Source organism: Apostichopus japonicus, chromosome 17 (genome assembly GCF_037975245.1).
Source record: "Apostichopus japonicus isolate 1M-3 chromosome 17, ASM3797524v1, whole genome shotgun sequence".
Lineage (NCBI taxonomy): Eukaryota > Metazoa > Echinodermata > Holothuroidea > Aspidochirotida > Stichopodidae > Apostichopus > Apostichopus japonicus.
This window is the reverse complement of record NC_092577.1, coordinates 18,103,624-18,114,684: the sequence shown is the minus strand read 5'-3', so window position 1 is coordinate 18,114,684 and position 11,061 is coordinate 18,103,624.

The window sequence follows — 11,061 nt, the reverse complement described above, 5'->3', positions numbered from 1 at the left end:
TTTAACAAGGTGATTGGACGCTTGTTATGAGGGTCCAGGGGGTCCCCAGACTTGGGCAGCAAAGTAATCATGCCCAGACGTTGACTTTCGTTTAACAGTCCGTTTTGGAAGGCGTCCTCGAAGACGGCTCTGAGGTCGGGTCCTATTAATGCCCAGAAGGTTCGGCAGAACTCCCTCGGAAGCCCGTCCGAACCCGGGGACTTGCCATTCTTCATCTTCGAAAGCGCCTTCCAAAGCTCAACAGTGGTTATTCCGCCCCCCAAAATATCATTGACATCGTGGGGAACAGTTTTTGAGATTCCCCTCAATAAATCGGCCTGTGCCGACAAGTCGACACTGCCACGCGTAAACAAACTCAAATAATAATCCTTGTATACGCGGACAATGCCGTGAGGGTCACTAACCACGGTCCCATCAGTAGCGCGCACAGATGGGACGCGTCTGTCACACGCCGATGAGCTTACGGACTGATAAAACCTCAGTGAAGGGCGTTCCTCGGCTTCCACCGCTTCGACACGGGCCCTGACGCGGGCACCGTGGTACTTTTCGTCGAGATAGGACTGCAAAGCGATGACAGCCGAAGGGTCGCCAAACTTCACCTCCGCACACAGCTTCGAAAAATGTTCTCTTCGACGCCGTGCGCGGGTCACGCAATACTGAATTGCGAAGCGTTTGATGCGCAACTTGACATCATCCCACCATTGGGATGTAGAGGCAAAGGCCGGCTTCAATGTTTGCCATCCTTTGTACCTGGTCTCGAAACCTTGGCGGAACTCTGCCTCGCCAAGAATCCGACAGTTAAGCTTCCATAGGCCCCGCCCGATCGGGAAACAGGAAGGCAAAACAAAACGTGCTACCACAGTGTCATGGTCAGAGAGCGGACAGCTGAGCGTCTCGCAACCCGAAAATTTAAAACTCACGGGCGCATACACTCGATCTATCCTGGAGGCATCTTCTCCGTTCGGCCTCACCCACGTATACGCCTTACTACACGGGTGCATATGCCTCCAGACATCGGCTAAAATGTGTGCCGAAGTGAATCTGTCCAGCTCTGTGATCCCAGCGTCAGGACTAGCAGACACAGGAGCCCCGAGTCTGTCAAGACCCGAGTCTGGGACACAGTTAAAGTCTCCGACCATGACACATGGTGCACTACCAGGAACAAAGGAAGGTAGCGTGTTAAAAAATTCTCGTCTAGCACATTGCAAAGGGAGATGTTACCCTGTGGATACTTGAATAGAATGCAAACCAATCGGCCCTCGTGATCCGTCTCCACCCTAGTGGCAAAACCCGCCTGACGAGGTGACAGAAGGATGACAGTGCCACAGGATGAAGACGAACCAAACGAAGCATGCAGCCCACCACCCCACTCATAAGCCCATAGAGGGACATCTTCTTCCAAAATATGTGTTTCTTGCAGGCAAACGCAGTCGACCTCCATTGAAATACAATATTGGAAAATGCGACTGCGCTTGCGATGATCCCTCATGCCATTCACGTTGAAAGTGGCAACTGAAAATGTATGGGCCATGAGAGGGCAATGAGGCAAAACTACGCCGACGACGATTCTGTAAGCTTCAAGCGAGCTCTAGACGACATATCGTCGTCGGAGTCGTCGCTTGAGGCCGACCTTTTTAGAGAGGGTTCCCCCATCTCGTCGTACCAGCTCGTCCCGGTGGCACGTTTCGGCTCTACGATCACCGAGTCTCCGGAGTCGCTGTCAGACAGAGCCTCCGGAGACCCGATGACTACCGAGTCCCCGGAGTCGCCGTCGGACAGAGTCTCCGGATCTGGCGATACCGGCGGCGGACTGGGGACGGAACTGGACGAGTTGATGGGGGAAGCTGGTGGAGACTTTCTCGGTGCGGGCACGGGGTTAGGGTCTGCAACTACAGGGGAGGGTGAACCAGGTGCGGAAGGTGAATCCTCACCCGGTTCCCCCTCCTTGCGTGGAGCTTCCTCCGAGGCAGTAGGTGCGTCAGAACTGTGCGACTTTTCTTGACCCCTGCTCTTTGTCATAAATACATAAGAGGAGGGACAAGCGCGAAAAACATGTCCCTCCTTCCCACAGAGTGAGCACACAACTTCGCTTGGGCAAGCAGAGGCATCATGCCCAAGACGAAGGCAGCGCCCACACTTTTTGTTTGGGCAGCCCTTGGCTTCGTGCCCGGTCTCTCCACACCTGAAGCAGGTGCGGGGCTGACCGGGATAGCGCACGTGAGCTTTATGCCCTGCAATGTCACTGGGAGTAGCACATCTGGTTAACTCGCTTACAGTATAATGTTGGTGATCAGTAACAGTTATTTACATCTTTTCATATTACTTCATATGACCATTTTTACCAATGTCTCTTATTATAGTATGTAATGAACATAATGTGTTCTTGTACAGGAATCCATGAAAAGTTTAAGTGCTAGTACAGCGGTCAAGAAAAATTTATGTATACTAACAGCAGCACTAAAAGAGATTTCTTGGTGGTGTACTATGTGGCATATAAATAGTAAATAAGTCCAAGCTGCTTGCTGCAATGTCATTGCAATTTTTCCCTCCAAGTTGCTCAAATATATGGCTTTCTGTTGTATGTTACGTCTTTTCCTGCCCAAACCTAACATTTTGCAAGAAATGGGTTTACAGTGGTATGTGAAGTAGTCTCATAATGTTTCTTAATTCTTCGTTTTATTCCTACACACAAGCTGAGAGAATCATGAGATGTTGTTTGTGTAGTGACTACATTTGAACACAATATCACTAGATGCAAAGATGCTTGCCCTTCAAATTTTGTTCCTAGGTTAATGTTACATATCAGATAATTCCAATTGTTTTAGACTGAATCAAGAGGGTCAGCAGTGCTGAAAAATATGACAACCATCTAATGCAGTATTAGGTAGTTGAAGTTTTGTGAACCTAGCTGAAACTTTGACTGTCGACCTTGGCTTGAGTATCTTTTATCTCTCTGAATTTCTTGACGCATATTTCAACGGACTGCTTTTTCAACTTCAAAACATTGTTTTAAAGTCAGAACATAATCTCTTTAATTTTCAGGGAAATTTTTTGTTTTGGTTGAGGTCAAGTGGCGGTAACAGTCATATAAGTTTCATCAATAAATTCAACGTATATCCATAAACAAAAGATTCAACAGATGCATTGATAGAAACATGAGCAGCTTACATGTACATCAAACTCTGTAGGTACATAACCCTTATTAAATTTTGGGGAGTGGAAAGTTTGTTTGAGGCCACCAAATTTCAAAACTGAAAACCTTAAAAACACAGCACCTGACCATTCATGACAAACTTCAGCTCATACTTGATATGGGGGCAAAACTTAGTAAATTATTTGCTGACATTGCCCCAGATGGGGGGTAGAAATGCTGTGGTTGTAATGTTAATGGTTACAAATTGAAAATCCTGTAAATGAGGAAATAAAAACTTTTTACTCAAATTTGTCTACATACTTGTGTGCCTAGTATTTTTTTTCTTATGTCATGTTATCGATATGATACATATGTCACTTTTTAATGAAGCATTATGAGTGAAAGCAAGTAATTTTGTGTTCAAGAAAAACTTTTTGAATGAAAAGGTTTATGCATGGCCTTGAAAACAAGGCATGTATGGTTGTGTTGAAAACAAAGCAGACAATATGATACAAACTACAAGACAGACATTACTAAACAAAAGAAAGTTGAAACAATGGTTGTTTCTCTGCAGTTAGTCTCATAAAGTAATAATCAGATTTTGGAAAGAGATGTTTCAAACGTTTCTTAAACTATGAATGCTCAGAATGATGCAGAGATCCGGAGGGAGGGCGTTCTACACTTTTGACCACACTTAGCAAATGTTCTATCACCATGGGTTGTAGTTTTATGTTTAGAAAAAATGGACAAGTATCCAAAACTTTATATCTGCAGGCTAAACCTGTACATCAACTAATACCATATTAAACTGGTACTTGACTATTACACTGTTGAAATGGGCATTGTTAGGGTGTTATAATGTGTCCTAGTATATAAATAATTATGAGGGCTTTCCTGCGGAGCGATGCGTGGTTGAAAAGAGAAAGCATACATGATGAGTTGCGTGCATTTAGTACATCTATTGAGGTGTCTATCTCACTCAAGACCTGGCAATCGAATGCCCTCCAAACTACGATCGTATGAAATTCAAACCGACTCGGGGCGGAAAACTGAGGAGGAATAGGAAACATTTAAAGGAAGGATGTGTCAGTTGGCTTTCGTGGAGTGCAGACGTGTTTCGCTCTCGCTCTCCATCTGATACAGTTACTTTCTTACCTTACCTTACCTTACCTTACTGTACTGTACTGTGCTATACTTCCCGCCAGGCGGGTGTGTGCGTTTGTCGTATATAGTTATCGTATATCGTTTTAAGTTTAAACCTGTCTTTATAGTTTGTTTTTGTTACTCCTCTGTGGCCTGGCCACCTTCGGTATCATGGCATCGCGCCGTGATTCGAAAATTGTTAAGTTGACCTTCACCGGTGAACAAGCGGTTCCACCGGTGCAAGTTTTTAGTATTTTAAAAAGTAAGGGTGTTGTTGTGCCTGGAGAGGTTGATGCTCTACAAGCTCTCCAGGGTCGTAATACGTATGATCTACGTTTTACCAGTGACGTGACCCGGCAGAAGGGTGTCACGTTGCTGAGTGGGGTTGAAGGTTTGACAGTTACTCCATACGAACGTTCCGTATGGGTAACTGTCATCCACGTAGGATTAGAGGTGCGTCAAGAACTTGTCGCAACTGTTTTAGGTCGGTTCGGGGCTGTCAAGGCTATTAAAATGTGCTCCTACGCACAGGCCCTGGGGTGTTCAACGGGCACCGACAGGTTCGGATCGACCTCAAGCAGGACATTCCCTCCTTCCTTTTTATTGCCGGGCATAAAGCTCACGTGCGATACCCCGGTCAGCCCCGTACCTGCTTCAGGTGTGGGGAGACCGGGCACGAAGCCAAGGGCTGCCCAAATAAAAAGTGTGGGCGCTGCCTTCGTCTTGGGCATGATACCTCTGCTTGCCCAAGCGAAGTCGTGTGCTCACTCTGTGGGAAGGAGGGACATGTCTTTCGCGCTTGTCCCTCCTCTTATGTCTTTATGACAAAGAGTGGGGGTCAAGCAAAGGCGGCAAGTTCTGGCGCACCTACTGCCCCGGAGGAAGCTCCACGCAAGGAGGGGGAAACGGGTGCGGATTCACTCTCCGCACCTCCTTCACCCTCCCCCGTAGTTGCAGACCCCAACCCCGTGCCCGCACCGAGAAAGTCTACACCAGCTTCCCCCATCAACCCCGTGCCCACACCGTCTCCACCACACAGCGAAGCGGACACGGGGTCTCCACCAGCTTCCCCCATCAACCCGTCCAGTTCCATCCCCAGTCCGCCGCCGGTATCGCCAGATCCGGAGACTCTGTCTGACGACGACTCGGTCGTCCGGTCTCCGGAGGCTATGTCTGACAGCGACTCCGGAGGCTCGGTGATCGTAGAGCCGAAACGTGCCACTGGGACGAGCTGGTACGACGAGATGGGGGAACCATCACTGAAAAGGTCGGCCTCAAGTGACGACTCCGACGACGATATGTCGTCTAGAGCGCGCTTGAAGCTTACAGAATCGACGTCGGCGTAGTTTTGCCCCATTGCCCTCTCATGGCCCATACATTTTCAGTTGCCACCTTGAACGTGAATGGCATGAGGGATCATCGCAAGCGCAGTCGCATTTTCCAATATTGTATTTCAATGGAAGTCGACTGCGTTTGCCTACAAGAAACACATATTTTGGAAGAAGATGTCCCTCTATGGGCCTATGAGTGGGGTGGTGGGCTGCATGCTTCGTTTGGTTCGTCTTCATCCTGTGGCACTGTCATCCTCCTGTCACCTCGTCAGGCGGGTTGTGCCACTAGGGTGGAGACGGATCACGAGGGCCGATTGGTTTGCATTCTTTTCAAGTATCCACAGGGTAACATCTCCCTTTGCAATGTGTATGCTCCCAATCGGCCTTCTGCTAGACGAGATTTTTTTAACACACTGCCTTCCTTTGTTCCTGGTAGTGCTCCATGTGTCATGGTCGGAGACTTTAACTGTGTCCCAGACTCGGGTCTTGACAGACTCGGGGCTTCTGTGTCTGCTAGTCCCGACGCTGGGATCACAGAATTGGACAGATTCACTTCCGCACACCTTTTAGCCGATGTCTGGAGGCGTATACACCCGTGTAGTACGGTGTATACGTGGGTGAGGCCTAACGGAGAAGATGCCTCCAGGATAGATCGAGTGTATGCGCCCGTAAGTTTTAAATTTTCGGGTTGCGAGACGCTCAGCTGTCCGCTCTCTGACCATGACACTGTGGTAGCACGTTTTGTTTTGCCTTCCATTTTCCCGATCGGGCGGGGCCTATGAAAGCTTAACTGTCGGATTCTTGGCGAGGCAGAATTCCGCCAAGGTTTCGAGACCAGGTACAAAGGATGGCAAACATTGAAGCCGGCCTTTGCTTCTACATCTCAGTGGTGGGATAATATCAAGTTGCGCATCAAACGCTACGCAATTCAGTATTGCGTGACCCGCGCACGGCGTCGAAGAGAAAAATTCTCGAAGCTGTGCGCGGAGGTGAAGTTTGGCGACCCTTCGGCAGTCATCGCTTTGCAGACGTATCTCGATGAAAAGTACCACGGTGCCCGCGTCAGGGCCCGTGTCGAAGCGGTGGAAGCCGAGGAGCGCCCTTCACTGAGGTTTTACCAGTCCGTTAGCTCATCGGCGGGTGACAGACGCGTCCCGTCTGTGCGCGCTACCGATGGGACCGTGGTCAGTGACCCTCACGGCATTGTCCGCGTATATAAAGAGTATTATTCGAGTTTGTTTACGCGTGGCAATGTCGACTTGTCGGCACAGTCTGATTTATTGAGGGGAATCTCAAAAACCGTTCCCCACGATGTCAATGATATTTTGGGGGGCGGAATAACCACTGTTGAGCTTTGGAAGGCGCTTTCGAAGATGAAGAATGGCAAGTCCCCGGGTTCGGACGGGCTTCCGAGGGAGTTCTACCGAACCTTCTGGGCAACAATAGGACCCGACATCAGAGCCGTCTTCGAGGACGCCTTCCAAAACGGACTGTTAAACCAAAGTCAACGTCTGGGCATGATTACTTTGCTGCCAAAGTCTGGGGACCCCTTGGATCCCCATAACAAGCGTCCGATCACCTTGCTAAATGTGGACTACAAGTTGCTGGCTAAGGCTTTGTGCAACCGCCTTGCACTGGCTATGCCGCATCTTGTTGGTGATCTCCAGACTTGTGCAGTGAAGGGTCATTGCATCCAGCAGAACTTGTGGTTGATGCGCGACTTGACCGACTTTGTTATTGAGCGTGATCTGCCATGTGCATTGGTGTCTCTGGACCAGCAGAAGGCCTTTGCAATGGTGGATCGCGGTTTTTTAATGAATGTATTGGAGACGTTTCAGTTGCACCCAAATTTTCGTAAATGGATTTCTGTTTTGTATGAACAAAGTTTCAGTTCTGTTATCGTAAATGGGTTTTGTTCGGAGGTTTTTAACGTAGAGAGGGGGGTGCGCCAGGGGTGCCCTCTGTCTCCATTACTTTATGTTTTGTTTAGCGAGTCCCTCTCTCGTCTTTGGAAAGGGACTCCAAACTTGTTCCATTCGTTGTGCCAGGGGGTGCCAAAGTGAAATGCGCTCAATATGCAGATGACGTGACATGTATTGTTTCGAGTCTGGTCTCCTTTCGCGCACTCTCGCAGGATCTATCTATTTTTGAGAGAGCTACCGGGGCGAAGTTGAATCCAGAAAAGACAAAGGGCCTTCGTCTTGGTAGCTGGAGATACAGAGACTTACCATTCGGTGCGTTGTGGTCGGATCAGAATATCAAAATTAATGGTATATGGTTCGGCTACGATGCACCTTGTGATGTCACCTGGAACGAGAGGGCTGAGGTATTTCAGAGCAGACTCGAAACCTTTGGCACCCGCTGGCTTTCGATCTTGGGGAAAGTCACCGTTATTAATCGTTTCGTTTCGCCCATCTTGTGGTACCCGGGCGCGGTGTACCCTATTCCGCGTCGCGTCCTGGTACGGTTGGAGAGGGCGATTTTTTCATTCATATGGTCTGGGGGTACAGAGCTTGTCAAGAGGGCGGTATTGTACCAAAAACTGGAGAAGGGGGGACTAGGGGTGGTTCATCTGGGAAGTAAATTGACCTTTTTGTTATTTAAGCAGTTGTTTGTAGCGTAACTGACCCAGGGTTGCCTTCTTCATATTTTGTACGTTTTTGGGGCGGTTTGCACCTGCGTCGATGGGTCCCGGCGCTGTTTAGCAACAGAGAACCGCATAGTAGTACTCCAAACAGGGTGGTGCGTGTCATCTGCTCCGCTCTGATTGAGTTGCCCCCTGTTGACCTGTCACAGCCGGCCCTCGTTCACAGTTCGTTGAGGGATAAGGCCTTGAATGCAACTTTTGTCCAGGGACGTCATTCTGCAGAAGTATGGCGTTCGGTGCATTCAAGGCTGAATGGTTGCAGGCTCCGTGATCTTGCATGGAGAGTTGCACACGGTGCCTTGGTGACCAACCTAAAAAGATATCATTGGCGATTGGGTGATGGACTGTGCCCTAGGACCGGCTGTGACAGCTTAGAGAGTACTGCTCATGTTTTTTGGCATTGTTACTTTGTAGTCAACTTATGGGAGTGGTTCCAGACCTGGACCGACCGTGTTACGGGAGACCGTTCATGGTCGGTAGGGCAGGGCTTTATTTTATATGGGGTAGACCCTCCAGTTTGTTCGGTAGCTGTGTTGCACCGCATCATTTTTGTTTGCTCTATTGTAAAAAAACATGTTTGGCGGAATAGATGTAATTTGGTTTTTAGGGGGAAATTTGCCAGTTGGCAGGCAGTCCTGGAGGCGGTGAAGTCTGACATTCGCCTTCAGATTGAAGGCGATTTTCGCCGTTTATCTGGGGCTGCCTTTTTTGGACGCTGGTGTGCTGGGGAGGGGTTTTTCGTTTCGCTGCGTGCGGGTCGTCCTTCTGTACGTTTTTGAATGTTTGAGTGGGGAGGGGGTTGGGCGTTTTGTCTCTGCAGGTCGGCGGGCGTATGTTTTTTTGGCTCGCTAGACCTTAGTTTCGTTTGTCAGAATGGGATGGTTCGGTAGTGCCGTTTGGCCGTGACGTTTTGTATCCCGCATGGCGGGTCACGTAAAAAGCACCGCTCATGTTTTTTGGCATTGTTACTTTGTAGTAAACTTATGGGAGTGGTTCCAGACCTGGACCGACCGTGTTACGGGAGACCGTTCATGGTCGGTAGGGCAGGGCTTTATTTTATATGGGGTAGACCCTCCAGTTTGTTCGGTAGCTGTGTTGCACCGCATTATTTTTGTTTGCTCTATTGTAAAAAAACATGTTTGGCGGAATAGGTGTAATTTGGTTTTTAGGGGGAAATTTGCCAGTTGGCAGGCAGTCCTGGAGTCGGTGAAGTCCGACATTCGCCTTCAGATTGAAGGCGATTTTCGCCGTTTATCTGGGGCTGCCTTTTTTGGACGCTGGGGAGGGGTTTTTCGTTTCGCTGCGTGCGGGTCGTCCTTCTGTACGTTTTTGAATGTTTCAGTGGGGGGGGGGGGGGGTTGGGCGTTTTGTCTCTGCAGGTCGGCGGGCGCATGTTTTTTTGGCTCGCTAGACCTTAGTTTCGTTTGTCAGAATGGGATGGTTCGGTAGTGCCGTTTGGCCGTGACGTTTTGTATCCCGCATGGCGGGTCACGTAAAAAGCACATTTAAAGGAAGGGGAAAAGGTTCTACCCCAGTCAGAGATTATAAACCATAACTCTGACCCCAGTTCAGAAATAGAAAATATTCTGGCACCAGAACCAGAAGGTCCAGACCCACAAGAAGATGTTTTTATTACTAGGTCTGGTCAGAGAGTAAAGAAGAGATTGATGTTGGAATTATAATTTTTACAAGCTGTGTAGTATTGTTTGCGAAATACTACCAGACTTACACAAAGCCCTTGTAATTATTAAGAACGTTTAATTGAATTGTAGCCTATCTAAGACTCCCAACTTATTAAAGAAAGGGGGATGTAATGTTATTGAATATGCATTCATATGTACGTGTGCAAACGATGCACTACATTGTATAATCTGCACCTGTATGTTAATGAGCTGTGTATTTGCATATTGATATATAAGTTAAAGCATGCCGTCTGCCCGTCCTTGTTCACCCTGTCTCTCCATCTGTCAACAAGTAACCTTGGACATGTCGTCCTATATATCTGTCCTGTACAGCATCATGTAACGCAATAAATTATAACATGTTATTTGTTAATACTCTACGTCGACTGTGTTCTACTTGATTGCTTAAAAGAACTCATATACCTAAACAAGGAAACATGACAACGTCATGCCGTAGCCTGGCATTTACTCTACTAAAACATCTTAATTACACTCAACATACAACCAAACACTTGGCAAGCTACTACTTAAACAATTATGCTATTTTAAATAAAAAATTAAGGAGATATAAGTGGAAATCCTTAAATGCCTTTATACAGATCCAGGGCTTCCTTTGAGATGCTCCCTGCATCTACCCATTGATTATATTTGGAAGAGTACCCGTGCCACTTGACCAGATACTGAGTTTCTCCCTTCTTCTGCCTCTTCTTAAGGACTTTCTCCACCGGGAAGAAATCAGCTGAAACAAAAAAAATACTTTTAATAGCATGGAAAACTTAATCATTTAACAATAATAGTGGTGAATGATTAATCAGGAAGTTGCTACTCCAGCTTGAAAACTATGTTCAAATTAGTAGGCCTATGCCCTAGAAGCAGGAACCCACAATGTGCAAAATATGTAAGCATGTTGAGAAATCTGTTAAAAGCAACAGAATCATCTTCAAATATGTCCAGCAGAATGACTGCAGGTTCTATGGAGATTATGAAGATGATACATAGTTCCATTAGAAGTGCAAACTCATGCATCGGGATGTTACAATCTTCGTAACTTCCAATGAAATGAGATGATGAGAGGGATAAAAAGAATAAACAATTTCCTACTTCAGCACAATGTAATGACAGGAA